Source organism: Hypanus sabinus, chromosome 21 (genome assembly GCF_030144855.1).
Source record: "Hypanus sabinus isolate sHypSab1 chromosome 21, sHypSab1.hap1, whole genome shotgun sequence".
In the NCBI taxonomy this organism is placed as follows: Eukaryota; Metazoa; Chordata; class Chondrichthyes; order Myliobatiformes; family Dasyatidae; genus Hypanus; species Hypanus sabinus.
In genome coordinates, this window is record NC_082726.1 from 63,829,345 (window position 1) to 63,845,335 (window position 15,991).

Here is a 15,991-nt window from a genome sequence, read left to right on the forward strand (position 1 = left end):
TGAAAAAAGGCATAGATCAAGTACAGTCAGAGATTTTTTTTCCAGGACATAAATGGCTAAGATGAACGGCCATAACTTTAAAGTGAGGATATCAGAGATAAGTTTTTTACACAAAGCGTGGTGAGTATATGGAGCATGCTACCAGGGGTGGTAGTAGAGGCAGATACATTAGGGACACTTAAGAAACTGTTAGATTGCCACATGGATGATACAAAAATTGAGGGCTATGTGGAAGGAAATGGTTAGATTATTCTTATAAAGTAGGTTTGGAGGTCAGCACAGCATTGTGGGCTGAAGGGCCTGCACTGTGCTATACTAATCCATGTTCTAAAATCTGGGCTAAGTTTCTTTGATGATGAAAATTTCTATTTCATTAGATATAATCCAGAGTCTAGAGTAACAGATCAACAAACAATCTGATGGAGGAACACAAGGGTCAAGCAGCACTGGGGCAGAGGGTGATGGAAGGAACTGTTAATGTTTCAGGTTAACAGTTATTGAGTCTTGAGTCAACAAATCCTCCCCCAATACCAAGGCAAGAGGGTGTACAGTAAATAGTGAGGTATTCAGTGAGGGGGAGGGACAGAGAGAGCCCTGGGTATATCTCACATCCTAACAGATCGCAGAATAATTCAAGTGCAGAAGCTGGAGGCCTGTTCTGGAACAGGAGGACTATCCGTGTGTGGGCTGGAGGGAGGGAAGGGGCTTGTTTTGTTGTTGTTTTCCCGAGCATTGTGGGCATGCTATGTTGGTACTGCAATTATGGTGATATGTACTTGCAGGTTGCCCCGGCGCATGCTTAGGTTAACACAAATGATACATCTCAGCACGTTTCCATGCACACAATAAAAACAGCTGACTCTGAACAGTTAATGTAGTGGTTGAGAAGACATACAGGGTACATTCTTGGGCCAAGGCACAGAATACAAAGCAGGGTTATACCAGGACTGCATACAAAGCTAATGAGAGCTCAGCTCGAGTACGGCATGCTGACGTGGTCATTGCACTGTAGGAAGATGTGATCGTACTGGAGAGGGTGCAGAAGAAACTTATGAGCATGTTGTCAGGGCTAGAACGTTGTAACGGTGGGTAACGATTGGATAGACCATTGAAGCTGAGGAGGGCGAGGGGAGTATAACTGAAGTGTGTCAAACCGTGAATGCTGTAGGGGTAGAGGTAATACCTTTGGTGTCTAGCAGCTGCATTCTACTTGGTGCTGATGCCTCTGGTGCTCATCCGTCTCCTAAATCTCCCACGTCTGCCTGCAAGAGACACCGCTTCAGCTGATGGGCTAGACAACGCGAGGGGGTAGTGTTAACGCGGCACCACTGGGTGAAGGGCCTCATCGCCGAAGTGACAGGCCAGAGCAGATAAGTTCCCCGAAGTACCACAACGGCCACGCGTTCGAGACCAGGACGAGCCACCAAGTTGGAGGATGTCGGCTGTGGTCTGGCCTGTGGAGGGATGGGTTACCGCCAGACCTCGTTAGCCCAAGACACTCAAAAGCACCCCGATAAGCAGGTTGCAGGACCAAAACCCAACCAAACCAAATGGGGTAGGCTGGATCAGTTTCTCTTCACAGAAGAAGGAAAAAAACAAAAGATCATAGACTAGAAGGATCAGAATCAGGTTTAATACCACCAGCAAATCTTGTGAAATGTGTTGTTTTGTGGCAGCAGTACGTTGCTATATGTACACATACATTAAAATAAGTACTGCAAAAGGGAACAAAAATAAAGGGAAAATAACAATCAAGCATACATGGGTTCATTGTCCATTCAGAAATCTGATGGCGGAGGGAACAAAGGCATGTCCTGGGGGTCCTGAATGAAGGATGCCAGCTTTTTGAGGTATCACCTTTTGAAGATGCTGGGGAACCTAGTGTCCATGTTGGAGCTGATTGAATTTACAACTTTTTACTGTTTTTTCTGATCCTGTGCAGTGGCCCCTCCATGTCAGACGGCGATACAACCAGTTAGAATGCTCTCCATGCTATATCATTAGAAATTTGATCGTTTTGGTGATAAGTCAATTCTCCGCAAATTCCTAATGAAGTATCTTTGTAATTCTTTGTAATTGCATCAGCGTGCTGAACCCAGGATAGACCAGGATATATCCTCCAAGATATTGACGCCTGGGAACTTGAAACTGCTTGCACATTCCAGTGTTGACCCTTTAATGAGGACTGGTCCGTGCTCCCCAACTTCTGTGAAAAGCAAAATGTTAGTGCAAAAACACACAATCAGAGCCAAGTCCACAGTTGTGCTAGAGGTGGTCGGTAGTGTTCCCTGCTGGGGCAGGTTAGGGTTGTGCCACTTGGTTCAAGAGCCAGATGGTTGTAGGGAAGCAGCTGTTGCTGAGGGTCTTCAGGCTCTGTAGCTCGTAGCAGTGAGAAGGGCCATGGCCTGGGTGGTGGGGATCCTTAATGATGGATGATGCTTTCTTGTAGCAGAGCCTCCTGTAGAAGGTGAGGAGGACTGTGCCTGTGATGGACCAGGCTGTGTCCTCCGCCCTCTCGGACTACAATCATAATGTTGTAAAGTGAGATTAGGCTGGGTGACTTTTTCTCCTGGCACAGATGCAATGGGCCGAATGTCCTTCTATGTTGCTAGTTTGTTGAGCCCAGTGTTTCATTGATGCTGTTGTGTTTCTTTGTATCTACTGTGAACACCTGCAAGAAAATGAATCTCAGGGTAGTATATGGTGACAGATCCCTTATGTACTTTGATAATAAATTACTTTGAAGTTTTCTGTGATTCTAAATCAAAGGGCTGAATGGACTTCATCAGGTTCCTAGTCCAAAGGGACTCAATCCTGTTGCTGCATCTACAGATTTAAAAAAAAACATGCATTTGAAAGCTGTAAGGAATGTTTGAACATTGCCAAAAATCACATGAGAGCCTTTTCAAAGGGGTCATTTCAAATGACCCAACAAAGCCTCCTTTTCATGTTCTGTGATCGTAGCAGATGATCAGTCTGTTGATCTTTCCCTTTCCCTGTGAATCAGAATCACAATCAGGTTTCATACCACTGAATAATCTCATGAAATCTGTTGTTTGGTAGCAGAAATACGATCCAATAATGTACATAACAAAAACAACAATAAGAAATATATATATATCAACAATTAAATTAGCAGTGCAACAAGAGATCATAAAAAGTGGTGAGGTAGTGTTCATGGGTTCATCGTCCATTCAGAGGTCGGGTGGCAGAGGGGTTCCTGGAACACTGAGTGTGAGTCTTCAGGCTCCTGTACCTCCTTGATGGTAGCAATGAACAGAAGGCATGTTCTGAATGATGGGGTTCCCTACTTTGGGGCAGCACGTTACTGTAATGCTTTACAGTACCAGCGATCCAGCTTCAACACCTGCCGTTATCTGTAAAGATTTTGTACGCTTCGCTGTGATTGCATGGGATTCCTCCCACAGTCCAAAGCTGTACCAGTTGGCAGGTTAATTGGTCATTGTAAATTTTCCTGTGGTTAAGCTGGGGTTAAATTGGGGGATTTCTGGGTGGTGCTGCTGGACTGGCCTGGACGATTCCACACTGTATCTTGATGAATAAATAATGGGTGTCATTTTTTTGAGGCATCTTGGTTAGCTTGGAGGCATTGCAAATTAGCTGGCATAACCGTACACTCATTTTAACACCAATCTGTAGGATTGCATTTACATCCCGTTGTATATTGTGATGCAGTTACTTTCCCAGCAGTGAAGATAATCAGTACCTCTACCCACTAACTTCCCATCAGTCACCTTATGTACGGCCAGGTGTCACATTATGGACATACAATCAATGTGTATAAGCTGTCTTGCAAATTTATATTATGTTTTATTGTTATTATTGTGTTCTTTATCTTTTCTGGTGTTTTTTTGAGCTGCGTCAGATTCAGAGTAACAATTATTTAATTCCCCTTACTCTTGTGTACGTTAAACAATTATATTGTTGATGGGGAACATTTTGATGTTGTACCAATGAAATGGAAGCTGCTGCTGTAAGCACATAAAGACACTTCACCTGCAAATCTGCTGGGTTCATCTATAGCGTTTGGTGCTTCTGATGTGGCCTCCGCTACATTGGCGAGACCCACTGTAAATTGGGTGACAGCTTTGTCGAGCTCCTCCACACCACCTGCCGCGAGCGAGAATTCCCAGTGTCCAGACATTTTAATTCTGTATCCCATTCCCATTCTGACATGTCAGTCCATGGGCAACTCTGTGCTAAGATAAGGCCACCCTCGGGGTGGAGGAGCAACACCTTATATCCAGTCTGGGTAGCCTCCAACCTGAGGCCGTGACTATCGATTTCTCCTTTCATTGAACAATTCCCCTCCCCACTTCTGCTATTCCCCATTCTGACCTTTCACCTCTTATCACCTGCCTATTACTTCCCCTGGGTTCCCTACCCCTTCTCTGTCTCCAGTTATCCACTCTCCTCTCCTATCAGATTCCTTCTTCTCCAGCACATGATCTTTCCCACCCACCTGACTTCACCTAACACCTTCCAACTAGCCACTGTCCTTTCCCCTCATCTTTTTATTCTGGCATCTTTCCCCTTCCTTCTCAGTCCTGAAGAAGGGTCTCGGCCCGAAATGTCGGCCCTTTCCATAGATGCTGCCTGACCTGCTGAGTTCCTCCAGCATTTTGCGTACATTGCTTTGGATCTCCAGCATCTGCAGACTTTATTCTGTTTGTAAAGACGCTGGTGTTTTGGTAGGTTTCCTGTGTTAACATGGAAAATTAGACCATGGTTTGCAGTAACCTCAGTAAGAAAGCTCCCTCAAATTTGCATTCCTGTTCTCTCCTCTTCCTGAATTACATATGTACAGATAGGTACCGGAAAAAGGCCAGGGACATCATGAAGGATCCCATACACCCTGCTCATGGACTGTTTGTCCCACACCCATCAGGGAGGAAGCTATGCAGCATCCACACCAGGACCACCAGACTCAAGAACAGTTACATTCCCCAAGCAATAAGACCAATCAACACCTCCACCCATTAACCCACCCCTCCACAAACCCCACCACTACTACTCTAACATTTCCTGTCAGTTACCTTATGTATAGACACTCCTTTGCCTAGCATCACTTAATGGAGGTATAATCAATCTATTTATATAGGCTGTCTTCTGTACTTGTATTTATTTTTTTTATTATTGTGTCTTTTTTTTAGCTGCATCGGATCTGGCGTAACAATTATCTCGTTCCCCTTCTGACTTATGTACTGGAAATGACATTAAACAATATTGAATCTTATATCAGAGAACTGATTGCCAATCTGGTCACAAGACATCTGGGATAATGTTGTTGGATTTCAACCCCGATGTTTTTCCAACATGTGATTTCTTGGTTATGAAGTGATCTAAGTCATTTAACAATGTTGTTTACGTTTTCCATTTCTCTCCATCTGAACTATTAGGCCTTAACCTCGGTATTTCCTGGCTAGCAGCACTTAGCAGATTGAACACAGAGCCTAGATTTGCATCTCAGTCCATCGCTCAGGGACCTTCACCAGGAGAACAGAAGTACCCCGCTTCTACCTTCATGGGGGGCAAGATGAGATGGGTTGTAAGTGGTGGCCTTAGCACATATGCCTGAATCTAATTAATTCAAGAAATTTCTGCTGAGCAAGGGAAAACTTAACTTGGTCAAGTTATTCTGAATGAAAAGAGATCCTAGTTAACGTTCACCTTTGACCTGCATCAATAGAATATGTACACCTAATCTGCCTTCAGAAGGGTAATGCCACCCATACTTGAGGGAAAACAACTTATGCCCTCTCTCACACTCATTCATGCAAACACTCAGGCATACTCATTACTCACACTCAGTCTCATCTTATTCACACACAACTCACACTCACACTCAAGATTCGAGATTGTTTAATGTCATTTCCAGTACGCAAGTGTAAAGCAGAACAAAATAATTGTTGCTCTGGGTCCAATGCAACACAAAAAAATACACAACAAGATAAAGAACTCAATAAATATAAATACATATGACAGCCAATATACGTTGATTGGTTGTATGACTATAAAGTGACACTAGGCACAGGAATGCCTGTACATTAGGTGACTGACAGGAAATGATAAAGTGGTGATTGCGGGTGTGGAGAGGTGATTCAGTGGGTGGAGTTGTTGATCAGCCTTACTTCTTTGAGGAAAAGTAACTGTTTTTGAGTCTGGTGGTCCTGGCCTGGATGCCACACAGCCTCCTCCTAAATGTGACTCACTCACTCACACTCAGTTACACACTCACTCTCATTCACTCTCTCTCTGTTTTACTCACTCTCATTCCCTTTCTTTCTCTCTCCCACTCTCTCTCTTTCACACTCGCTCTCTCTCTCCCTCCTCTCTCATTCTCTTTCTCACTTACTCTCTCACACAGCCTCTTAATTTCTCTCAAACACAATCTCACTCTCTCTCACTCTCTCACACTCTCTCTCAAACACCATCTCACTCTCTCTCCTCCTCTCCTTCCCTCTCTCTTTCACTCTCACTCTCCCCTCTCTCTGCCCTCTCTGTTTCACTCTCTCACTGTCTCTCCCCCTCTCTCTCTTTCACTCTCTCACTCTCTCCCCCTCTCTCCCTCCCTCTCTCTTTCACTCTCTCACTGTCTCTCCCTCTCTCCCCCTCTCTCTCTTTCACTCTCTCACTCTCTCCCCCTTCCCCCCTCTCTTTCACTCTCTCCCTCTCTCCCCCTCTCTCTTTCACTCTCACTTTCTCTCCCTCTCTCTTCCACTCTCTCACTCTCTCTCTCTCCCTCTCTCCCCCCGTCTCTCTCTCACTCTGTCTCTCCCTCTCTCCCCCTCTCTCTCTCTCTCACCCTTCCAAACTACTCCAGCAAATCCGATCAGTTGCTGTTTCTGGCAGCCTCGCCACTGATGTGGCCTCACATCTGGAAACCATCAGTGTAAACAATGAATCTGGAGGAGGAGACGCAACCCCCAACTTCATCTCCAGAGAGGTGCAGAGTGGCGAATACACCATGTGCTCCTAGTCCATGAAACCTGCTTTTTGTAAAAAAAAACTACATATATTTTACTTGGCACAGCAGTACAATCTCACGAGTCTCTCCAGAGGCCCTTGGGCCCTGCAATGAAAGACTTTTTTTGTTTTGTTTTCGAACAAGGCCTCCGTTCTGAGAGCTTCAGTAATGACACAGCCCGCACAAATCATGCTGTTGTTCTGCTTTGAGAGCACATTCAGGTTTTACTCAGCAGGCAGGTCAAACAAAAGCCCCTGGCTCAGGCAGCCCTGCCACTTCTACTTCAGAAAAAAAAGAGGAAATAAAGTACAGGGTTCTTGATTTTATGAACACACTTGATACTGGAACTTTCTCAGAATCAGAATCAGGTCTATTATCACCGACATACGTCGTGAAATCTGTTGTTTTGTGGCAGCAGTACAGCTCAACGCATAAAATGTACTAAAGTTATGATTCAAGAATGTTTATCGTCATTCTTGTGTAAAGACGAATGAAGTGATTATTACCCCGGATACTAATGCAGTGTAATAAAACACAATAAACATAAAGAATGCAATAAAAAAAACAGAAAAACACAATAAATATAAATGTAAAAGCAATCTGATAAAACAGTGTACACAAGTAACTGTTTGAGTCTGGCTGTACACACATAACATAAGCTTATATAGGATTAGCTTCTTCCCCTCTGCCATCTGATTTCAGTATGGACATTGAACACTACCTCACTACTGCTTTAAAATTTCTGTTATTGCGCTACTTATTTTAATTTAACTATTTAATATACATATATATACTTACTGTAATTCACAGTATTTTGTTCTGTACTTATCATGTATTGCATTGTACTGCTGTAAAATTAACAAATTTTATGACATATGCTGGTGATAACCTGATTCTGAAACTGTACATAATAATTAAATAAGTTGTGCAAAAAGTGTGCAAAACACAGCTAAGTACTGTTTATGGATTCATGAACCATTCAAAAATCTGTTGATGGAGAGGAAGGAACTACTGAAGTATTGAGTGTGTGTCTTCAGGCTCCTTTACCTCCTCCCTGATGGTAGTAATGAGAAGAGGGCATGTCCTGGATGTCTTTAATGATGTTGCATTTTGGAGGTATTGCTTTTTGAAGATGTTCTCGGTGGTTGGGGAGGCTAGTGCCCATGATGGAGTCTCACTTTCTGAGGTCTTTTTCCTGCCCTTATCTTACCCGCCTAAATGGCCTCATTGTTTCTGTCTGCCTGGCAAGCAACAGTGTGGCTGAGCAATGGTGTCTGTACCGTTTTCACTCTCACAGGGCAGAATTATTCCTGGTTCTCTGTAGGACTGTGCAGAGTTACAGTGGGGATGGAGATCACCCAGGAGGTGACAAGGAGCCTCCTTTCATACTGAATCAGCAAGATTGGGGAGGGGGGAGAAGGGGGTCCCAGAGACACTGGGGGGCTGACAATTGAGCATTGTTCGCTGCCTGAAAATCTCTCCGAGCACCGCACCTGTCAGTCCCTTCTCAGCACATCGCTCTATCCAAAAGCACGTTTCACAAAACAAACAGCTGCAGCTTCCTCCCCCCAGCCCAACACCCCAGACTGAAAACCGGATTTGTTTTACTCCAAGACAAAAATTTAGCAATACTGGAGTTTAGCAAATTTCTCCACAGAAAAATAACTAAAACCACTAGCTTGTATCGGTTCCCTGCTTTAGACTAAACACTTCTGACCTGGTAATCACAAACGAGTGCCAGGAACATCTGTCCTCATCGCTGTTGGCAGCTCCAATTCACTGTTCCTTGTTTAAGTGCCTCTGCTGTAGTATTCACACACCCTGACAGGAAATTTCCACCATTCTCCTGCAGGCAAGCCTGGGGAGAGTGAAATGACAAAACCTGAGTGAACAATGCAATGCAAGCATACAATCAGACACTCGGTGAATAGCAGGCACAAAATGCTGGAGGAATTCAGCAGGTCAGGCAGCATCGATGGAGGGCAGTAGACAGTGGGCATTTCGGGACAAGACCCTTCATCAGAACTGAGTTCTTCCTGCATTTTGTGCACGTTGCTCACTATCTCTTGTGTTTAAGGCAACAATCAATTGTTGTCTTAATGTGAATTCTTTCTTTTCCCAATCCACATTCTGCCTCCCCTCCCACCTCTTCTCCTCACCTTCCCATCATCTCCCCCTGGTGTCCCATGCTCCACTCTCCTCTCCTATCAGATTCTTTCTCTTTCAAACCTTCACCTTTTCCATCTATCACTTCCCAGCTTCTTTCTTCATCCCCCCCCCCCACCCCACCTTCCCCCTCACCTGGTTTCACCTATCAGCTTCCAGCTGGTCTCCTTCTCCTCCTCTTACCTTCTTCTTTTGGCTTCTTTCCCCTTTCTTTCCAGCCCAGATGAAGGGCCTCAACCCAAAACGTTGACTCTTTATTCCTTTCCGTAGATGCTGCCTGTCCTGCTGAGTTCCTCCAGTGTGTTGCTCTGGATTTCCAGCATCTGCAGAATCTCTTGGGTTCTTGATCCATTCCAGCCCACAATTCCTCCTCTAGTCACATTCCTGTTGCAGTGACAGACATGCCCTCAAGAGGGCAGAACGTGTGGATCATCATGGCTGCTTTTCGAATCCAGGGTGCGGTTATTGTAATCTCTTTACCCCTTTACACTTTGTGGCTTTCCCTCAATCGGCTCTCACCCTTGTGTTAATTTCTTTTCTGAAGTACCATTCCAACTTAAAAAGAACATACTGCCCATAATGCCGCTGGCGTTTCAGACAGCAAATAAGGTTCTCAATCTCTGGCAGTCTTCATCGCGTCAGGAGCTTCCTGTTGGTTTTCGCTACTGTCAGACATGCAAGTCCCGGGTGGAGACTCAGGGATGCTGTCAGTGTAGAAGGATTCTTCATTACTGTTTCTTGTTTGACCAATCAGGGTTGTTAGCCCTGAGCTGAATTCCCAGACCTGGAGGATCGGTGGATTTCTCTCAGCCCTTTCTCTCTACCCTTTGACCTGTTTGGCATGGGTGACCCTACCAAGAGCCAAATCACAGGCCAGCATAGCTCTGCAGGCCATTGACGCTTGCAAGCCTCCAAACCCAACAGCAAAGAAATAAATTAATAAGTCTCTATCAAACTCTCCTATCAACTACGCTCATGACTGCAATGTTCCTGTACTTGCATTGTAAACCAAAATAAAACACGGCAATGAAGTTCGAGGTTCACCCCTGTCAGCCAACCAGTTCCACGGTGCCTGACATGCGCAGAAAAGCGATACCTATGATGCATTGCCTCGTTTGTTCAAGTTCAAGTGTTATTGTCATCTAATTGTACCTTTATACAACCAAATAGAACAACATTCCTCTGGAGCACGGAGCACCCACAATACATACAGCACACAGATCACATAAAACAAAATGTACCACAAATAAGTTAATAAAATACAACTGAATATGCATGTGAAGCTCACAGCACAGGTAAAGAGTAAACAGTAAACATCTCTCTGTCTTTATGACAGCTGGAGTTGGTGGTGGCAGGGTATTCATTAGTCTCACAGCCTAAGAAGAAGAAGAAGCTGTTTCCTAGACTAGCGGTCCCAGTCCTGGTGCTCCTGTACCTTTGTCCAAATGGGAGTGAGTGAAAGAGATCATGGGCCAAGTTGCGATGTTGGAGATTTTTATGGAAAACAAATTTTACTATTTTCTTCCTCTCCAATAATCTTTCTTTCCCTCACTTTATTTTTCTTTCTGTACCTGATATGCCATTGAATTCATCCACTTCTAGACTTCCTTTGCCAGGCAATTCAGTCGGAAACTGATGATGCGTCTCGGCCCAAAACATCGACTGCTTATTCCTCTCAATAGATGCTACTTAACTTACTGAGCTCCTCCAGCATTTTGTGTGTGTGTTGCTCAAGATTCCCAGCCTCTGCAGAATCTCTTGTGTTCTGTTTTGTGTTTTCTAATGGATTCAGGAGTTCTGGGGGAAAGCAGAACAGGGCTCTAGTTTGGATCGACCTTGACCTCTTCAAAAGATGTTACTGACGCAAAGGAACAAAGTGACTGCGCTGGTATTTTATTTCTTGGATTGTCTCTTAATTATCCTTGAACTCAGTTGACATTTCAAAGGGGAGTTTAAAGTCTATGATAATGCCGTGGTCTGGAGTCTGTTCTTGGCCAGATTACATAAGAACCACAGACTTCAGTTCCTAAAGGACATTAGATGTTATTGGAAACCATCTGTTGGTTTTGTGGAATGGAGTGTCAACCTAAGCATTTTTATTGCAGATTTAATGAATTAATTGAATATATCCAAATCAGGTTTAATATCACCACATACGTCATGAAATTTGTTGTTTTGCGGCAGCAGTACTTTGCAATACGGCTTTAGATGGCACTGGTGAAGTCCAGCAATAGACAATAGACAGTTGGTGCAGGAGTAGGCCATTCGGCCCTTCTAGCCAGCACCACCATTCACTGTGATCATGGCTGATCATACACAATCAGTACCCCGTTCCTGCCCTCTCCCCATATCCCTTGACCCCGCTATCTATAAGAGCTCTATCTAACTCTTGAATGCATCCAGAGACTTGGCCTCCACTGCCTTCTGGGGCAGAGCATTCCACATATCCATCACTCTCTGGGTGTAAAAGTTTTTCCGCATTTCTGTTCTAAATGGCCTACCCCTTATTCTTAAACTGTGGCTTCTAGTTCTGGACTCACCCATCAGCGGGAACATGCTTCCTGCCTCCAGAGTGTCCAATCCCTTAACAATCTTATATGTTTCAATCAGATCCCCTCTCATCCTTCTAAATTCTAGTGTATACAAGCCCAGTCGCTCCAATCTTTCAACATATGACAGTCCCGCCATTCCGGGAATTAACCTTGTGAACCTACGCTGCACTCCCTCAATAGCAAGAATGTCCTTCCTCAAATTTGGAGACCAGAACTGCACACAATACTCCAGGTGTGGTCTCACCAGGGCCCTGTACAGCTGCAGAAGGACCTCTTTACTCCTGTACTCAATTCCTCTTGTTATAAAGGCCAGCATGCCATTAGCTTTCTTCACTGCCTGCTGTATCTGTATGCTTGCTTTCATTGACTGATGTACAAGAACACCTAGATCTCATTGTACTTCCCCTTTTCCTAACTTGACTCCATTTAGATAGTAATCTGCCTTCCTGTTCTTGCCACCAAAGTGGATAACCTCAAATTTATCCACAATAAACTGCATCTGCCATACATTTGCCCGCTCACCCAACCTGTCCAAGTCACCCTGCATTCTCATAACATCCTCCTGACATTTCACACTGCCACCCAGCTTTGTGTCAAATTTGCTAATGTTACTTTTAATCCCGTCATCTAAATCATTAATGTATATTGTAAACAGCTGCAGTCCCAGCACTGAACCTTGCGGTACCCCACTGGTCACAGCCTGCCATTCCGAAAGGGACCCGTTAATCGCTACTCTTTGTTTCCTGTCAGCCAGCCAATTTTCAATCCATGTCAGTACTCTGCCCCCAATACCATGTGCCCTAATTTTGCCCACTAATCTCCTATGTGGGACTTTATCAAAAGCTTTCTGGAAGTCCAGGTACACTACATCCACTGGCTCTCCCTTGTCCATTTTCATAGTTACATCCTCAAAAAACTCCAGAAGATTAGTCAAGCACGATTTTCCTTTCATAAATCCATGCTGACTCGGACTAATCCTTCTACTGCTATCCAAATGTGTCGTAATTTCCTCTTTTATAATTGACTCCAGCATCTTTCCCACCACTGACGTCAGGCTAACCGGTCTATAATTCCCTGTTTTTTCTCTCCCTCCTTTCTTGAAAAGTGGGACAACATTAGCCACCCTCCAATCAGCAGGAACTGTTCCCAAATCTATAGAACATTGGAAAATGATTACCAATGTGTCCACGATTTCTGGAGCCACCTCTTTAAGTACCCTAGGGTGCAGACCATCAGGTCCCGGGGACTTACCAGCCTTCAGACTTAATAGTCTATCCAACACCGTTTCTTGCCTAACATAAATTTTTTTCAGTTCATCCTTTACCCTAGTTCCTTTGGCCACTATTACATCTGGGAGATTGTTTGTGTCTTCCCTAGTGAAGACAGATCCAAAGTACCTGTTCAACTCATCTGCCATTTCCTTGTTCCCCATGATAAATTCACCCGTTTCTGTCTTCAATGGCCCAATTTTGGTCTTAACTATTTTTTTTTGCTATTCACTTACCTAAAGAAGCTTTTAAAATTGGCATGTCGCAAAGGTAATGATACAGTTGTCATGGGGGATTTCAACATGCAGGTAGACTGGGAGAAACAGAATGGTACTGGACCCCAAGAAATAAATAAATCTCCTTTATATTCTTGGCTAGTTTATCTTCGTACCTCATTTTTTCTTAGCGTATTGCCTTTTTTGTTATCTTCTGTTGCTCTTTAAAAGCTTCCCAGTCCTCCGGTTTCCTGCTCATCTTTGCTATGTTATACTTCTCTTTTATTTTTATACTGCCCTTTACTTCCCTCGTCAGCCACGGCCGCCCCTTACTCCCCAGGATCGTTCTTCCTCTTTGGAATGAACCAATCCTGCACCTTCTACATTATTCCCAGAAATACCTGCCATTGTTGTTCCACTGTCTTCCCTGCTAGGGTATTGTTCCATTGAACTTTGGCCAGCTCTTCCTTCATAGCTCCATAGTTCCCCTTGTTCAACTGTAATACTGACACATCCGATTTTCCCTTCTCCTTCTCAAATTGTACGTTAAAACATATCATATTATGGTCACTACCTCCTAATGGTTCCTTTACCTCGAGGTCCCTGATCAAATCCGGTTCACTGCACAACACTAAATCTAGAATTGCCTTCTCCCTGGTAGGCTCCAGTACAAGCTGTTCTAAGAATCCATCTCGGAGGCACTCCACAAACTCCCTTTCTTGGGGTCCAGAACCATTCTGATTCTCCCAGTCTACCTGCATGATGAAATCCCCCATGACAACTGTATCATTACCTTTGCGACATGCCAATTTTAACTCTTCATTCAACTTACACTCTACATCCAGACTGCTGTAAGGGGGTTTGCAGATAACTCCCATTAGGGTCTTTCTACCCTTAGAATTTCTCAGTTCTATCCATACTGACCCTACATCCCCTGTTTCTATGTCCCCCCTCGCAAGGGACTGAATATCATTCCTCACCAACAGAGCCACCCCACCCCCTCTGCCAGTCAGTCTGTCCTTTAGATATGTATATCCTTGAATATTCATTTCCCAAGCCCTGTCTGCTTGAAGCCATGTCTCTGTTATTCCCACAACATCGTACTTGCCAATTTCCAACTGAGCCTCAAGCTCATCTACTTTATTCCTTATACTTCGTGCATTCATATAAAATACTTTTAATTCGTTACTCCCCTCTCCTTTCATATCAATTCTTATTTCACTTGGCCATACTGTATGATCTCTTCTTGAGCTTTCTACTCCATTGATTCTGTTGTCCTTTTTAACTTTTCTTATTTTCACTTTCCCTTTAACTCCATCCTTATATTTCCAATTCATCCCCTCCCCCCACTACTTAGTTTAAACACATCCGTGTTGCGGTTTCAAACCTGTCTGCCAGAATCCTGGTCCCTCGCCTATTAAATTAGAGAGAGTGCAGAGACGATTTACTAGGATGTTACCTGGGTTTCAGCACTTAAGTTACAGAGAAAGGTTGAACAAGTTAGGTCTCTATTCATTGGAGCGTAGAAGGTTGAGGAGGGATTTGATCGAGGTATTTAAAATTTTGAGAGGGATAGATAGAGTTGACGTGAATAGGCTGTTTCCATTGAGAGTAGGGGAGATTCAAATGAGAGGACATGATTTGAGAGTTAGGGGGCAGAAGTTTAAGGGAAACACGAGGGGTTATTTCTTTACTCAGAGAGTGATAGCTGTGTGGAATGAGCTTCCTGTAGAAGTAGTAGAGGCCAGTTCAATTGTGTCATTTAAGGTAAAATTGGATAGGTATATGGACAGGAAAGGAGTGGAGGGTTATGGGTTGAGTGCGGGTAGGTGAGACTAGGTGAGATTAAGAGTTCGGCACGGACTAGGAGGGCCGAGATGGTCTGTTTCCATGCTGTGATTGTTATATGGTTATATGGTTATTAAGGTGCAACCCGTTCCTTTTGTACAATTCATCCCTACCCCAAAACAGATCCCAGTGGTCCAAGAATGTAAATCCTTGCTTCCTGCTCCAGTTCCTCAGCCACACATTCAGATCCATTATCTCCCTGTTCCTGCCCTCTCCAGCACGAGGAACTGGAAGCAAACCAGAGATAACCACCCTGGAAGTCCTGCTTTTCAGCCTTCTTCCGAGTTCTCTGAAGTCCCGCTGCAGAATGTCCTTCCTCTTCTTCCCGATGTCATTTATGCTGACATGCACTACCACTTCCAGCTGTTCACCTTCACCCTTGAGGATTCCCTGCAATCGGTCCGTGATGTCCTGGATCCTAGCACCAGGGAGGGAACACACCATCCTTAAATCTCGCCTGTTGCCTTTCCGTACCTCTTACTATGGAGTCCCCTACTACCACGGCTCTTCCTGATGTCTGACTCCTCGGCTCTGCTTTTGCACCAATTTTTGGCTCGCAGACCTGTCCGCCTCTCAGACTGGCAGTACTTTCTGTCCTGACAGTTTCCAAGAGGGTGAACCTGTTTACGAGAGGTACATCCCTGGGGTCTCCTGTACTTCAAGCATCCTTTCCTTCCTTGACAAACTATTACCTTGACAAACAAAACAAAGAATACAGTATAACTAAATACTTTATTAATAACACTTCTGTTTTTAAAAAAAAGTCTTCTAAACAATCACTGGATAATGGAGAGCCAGGCGAAAGCAAGACTGAGTCAAGTGTTGAAGTGTGTGAGTACAAGGTAAGGTCGTGCAAAGTCAGGGTGAGGTTGAGGCAAAGTGGGGCGAGTGGAGTGGAGCAACATCTGAGCAGAAGAGAGGCAGATTTGAGGCCTGCCCGCCTAAACCGAGAGT

General features: G+C 44.3%; 1 protein-coding gene and 1 long non-coding RNA gene across 2 annotated transcripts in view; one reads left to right on the forward strand and one right to left on the reverse strand.

Annotated features, from left to right (window-relative positions):
- zcchc24 (zinc finger, CCHC domain containing 24) overlaps positions 1 to 15,991 on the forward strand; it is a 216,318-nt gene that overhangs the window by 128,711 nt on the left and 71,616 nt on the right. The gene's annotated exons all lie outside the window — the stretch shown is intronic.
- LOC132379135 (uncharacterized) lies at positions 1,649 to 10,966 on the reverse strand. Its single transcript, XR_009507309.1, has 3 exons — positions 10,726 to 10,966; positions 8,706 to 8,846; positions 1,649 to 2,671 (listed from the first exon to the last, which is right to left on the reverse strand). It is a non-coding gene; the product is annotated as an uncharacterized LOC132379135 (long non-coding RNA).